At 45.4% G+C, this 3,424-nt stretch overlaps 1 pseudogene; it reads left to right on the top strand.

The window, feature by feature from the left end:
• Positions 1 to 121: 121 nt before the first annotated feature.
• LOC105625337 lies at positions 122 to 2,903 on the top strand (annotated as a pseudogene).
• Positions 2,904 to 3,424: the final 521 nt, after the last annotated feature.

Raw genomic sequence — 3,424 nt, 5'->3', positions numbered from 1 at the left:
AGAGAGAGAGAGAGATATTATAGTGATTTATTTCCTGAAATAATTAATCCGCCGTTAATCACTGGTTGTTGATTAGCATCGTTGAAATATATTTTAATGAGAGATGTATTTTGTTTCACAGGAGAAGCGCTGCTCCGGTCAGGGGGTGCTGTTGAAAGAGGAGAATTCTCGGGCACTGGGGTCGGCACTCGACGCGACTGGAAACGCGTCGAATGGAAACGACGACGAGAAGAAGCAAACGAGGAGGCGGCGGCACGCGAAGGGTATCGGGAGAATCGTGTCTGACCGCGTAAAAGGGGAAGGAAGGAGAAAGGGATCATTCGTTGTGATCTCGTCGCACGAGATCGAGAGAGCGTTGTCCTCCTTGGGCTTTTTTCCAACTCTTTCGCGAATGTTTTTCAGGATTTTCCAGTTTCTCTTTTTTTTTTCTTTCCCTTTTCTCTTATGATTTTGTGAATGAAACATATAAAATAAACATAAAATATCAGAGCAATATGCAAAATATCGTATGATATGTCATCATAAAATGGAACATTTGAGAGAATATTTTCACATATAATCGGAACGAACGAATTTATTGAAATTGTTATTATCGTGTGAAACATATGAATGACACTATCGACAGTCGTGTTTAACTTGTCTGCGATTGAATGATTTAAAATTCTTTAATCATAATCTTTTATTAGTTATCAAAGATACCGCGTAAGATACCGCATTAGTTTATCGAGCAGTCTCGTTATTTTTTAAATGTCACGTCAATCTATCGATCCAATTGTAATTACTGACTACTCGCGCGTTTCCTACTTAAAAACTTATAATTAATGATTATTTAAGCCTGCTTGTTAATCCACCATCATGATTGCATGATGTTAATTACTTCATTCAATCGTTAAGTCGCAATTGTTCGATAAATCGACCGATCGTTAATTCGCAAGGCTGTACTTTGCCCAATTTTGTCGGAAGGAGGGTTTTATGCGATCGTCAACAATGACGGCGATGAAAATGGAGGTGACGACGGTAGCACGATTCCCGCCATGGGAACGATAACGAGGTCCGCGCGGCGGCAACGGGGAACGATATTAATAACGGTGATGACGAGTCGCAGGTGGAATACGGAGCGCGCGGGTCAATGAGGAAATTCTCGGGCGCACGAGGTGCGCCTACCTTCTGAGCGCCAACGGGGGAACGAGGTGGGGCGAGCGGTACAGTAGGAGACAGAGAGAGAGAGAGAGAGAGAGAGAGAAAGTGGGGATAACTGAGAGTAGGACGGAGCGGGACGAAGCATACCGAGCGGAAACAAGCGACGGGCAACAAAACACTGTGGCGCGAGGCACGCGGGTCGGAGAAACATGCGGATCTTTGTGCGAACAGCTGAACCGGAAGTCGAGCACTACGCTTCAGTCTAATCGCTCGCCGTCGATCGGGTCAGTCGGTTAAAACGACTGACTGCTCGAAGGCGACGGCGCGGCGTGTCTCTCGCGCGTAATCAATGTAGTTTAATTTTCGTTCAATTTACTCTATATATTTTTTTTCTTTTTTCTTTTAACATTCATTTTTATCAATGTAGATTAATTGCAGTCTTGATTTAACTCGCTCTTAATTTTTTTCTAATTCTTAGAACTAGAAAAAGATAAAAAATAAATTAAACTGAGATTAAAGTTCATCTACATTGTTAGAAACGAACGTATGTTCAGGTGGACCGAAACAAAAGATCGGAAATACGCTATACGTCGTAAAAATGCCAATCGGAGCGTTAATATTGAACTTGATTTTTATAATGATTTCGATAGTGTTTTAATTCTGCAACATCTGCATAAAACATAGAAAATTTGCAATTATTAACATATTTTTTTAAATCGTTCAAGTTTATACAAATCTAAATTGAAAATTTGTTTCGTTTTGTGTTGAAGGATTCATTTCTTGAGACTTGCTATATCGGCATATAATTTGTATTAATAACGCGCGGCTCATATATTTGCATCTTGAATTCGTGACGGAACACGTGTCGTTCGTATGTCTTCTATATGTATAATGACACGCGTATGTGCGACTGTTGGTCGGTGCAACGCTCTTCGATTAAACAACGCGTGTCGCGGTTACTTGGTCCGTTTCGCCCGTAAAATGAAGCCGACGATAAACCTGGCGTGATTCGAAATACTCGGATTGCGTAACTAACCTAGGAAACCCTTCGTAATTAGAGTTGTTTGGCATCCAAATTTACTCTTCTGACTTACAATTTATTTAGGTAAAAATAAATCGTGACATAATAACATAAACAACAGACGGTTACCCTACGAACTCGGACACAACCAAATACAATATAAGAACGATAAATACGCATGATTGGATAAATAATCTTGCAAGTGTGAATTTTTTAAAATAGAGTCGTTTAAAAACAGATGTCGAACACTCGAAATATCTTGGGCGAATAAAGGGAATAACGAAATAGGAAATTCGCGTTGTGATCGCGATAGTTGCAGCTTTGAGCCGCAGTTTAGCGCGGGCGCGGGCGCGTGCGCGTGAATCGCGTGCGTTCTTCCTGCGAGTAGCAGCGACGTTGATCGTCGTCACGTCTACCTTCTCTCGGCGGCGATTAACTCGCAAGTTTCCCATGACCTCGTCTTTCCTGCAGAGACCGCAGCGGAAGCGGCGACACGAAGAAGAGGCGGCGAAAAAAGAGGAAGAGACGTGAGTTTTGGCGATTCTACGGGCAGTGTCGACGCGTGTGTGCGGTGCCGCGTGACAGTGCACGTGGAGACAGTGCGGGTGAGACAGTGCGCGGTGCAGTGCGGCGACAGGCAGAAAGCGGGAAGAAGAAGAAGAAGAAGAAGGAGGAAGAGGAGGAGGAGGAGGAGGAGGAGAAGGAGGAGAGGAAGACAGCGAAACGTAGTTGGGTGGAGTAAACGGAGCACGGAACGAGAGGAGAGGAGGGAGAGGAGGAAGAGGAACAAGTGGCACGGAGGAGGTGAGCCACGAGCGAAAAGAGATAGGAAAGAAGACGAATTTTCTCCGCGAGCGAGCGCGCGCGCGCAAGCTCGCCGACACCAAGTATGCTGTGGAGTGACGAAGCGGCGTCGTGGATTTCACGGATCGATCGGCCGATCGATTTTTCTAAATAGGATACGCGCCGCCCCGCGTGTGTGTGTACCATATGTGTACGGGCGCGCGTGTGTGCCTCGTAATTGCTACACGGAAGAAGAATCGTCGTCGACGTCGTCCCCGCCCGGCCAGGCCGGGCCGGTGAATCGAATCGCCGCGCCGGTGGATCGACCGCCCGCGCCCGCGCCGTCTGCCGCGGGAAAACTTCAGATCCGGTTTGCTTTCCACGGCTGACGTCATTACCGGTGAGTCAGTTTTTCTTCCATTTTTCTTCCTTCTTCCTTATTCTTTCTTCTCTCTCTCTCTCTCTCTCTCTCTCTCTCTC

Source organism: Atta cephalotes, assembly GCF_000143395.1.
Source record: "Atta cephalotes unplaced genomic scaffold scaffold01002, whole genome shotgun sequence".
In the NCBI taxonomy this organism is placed as follows: Eukaryota; Metazoa; Arthropoda; class Insecta; order Hymenoptera; family Formicidae; genus Atta; species Atta cephalotes.
This window is presented reverse-complemented; position numbering and strand designations above follow the sequence as displayed.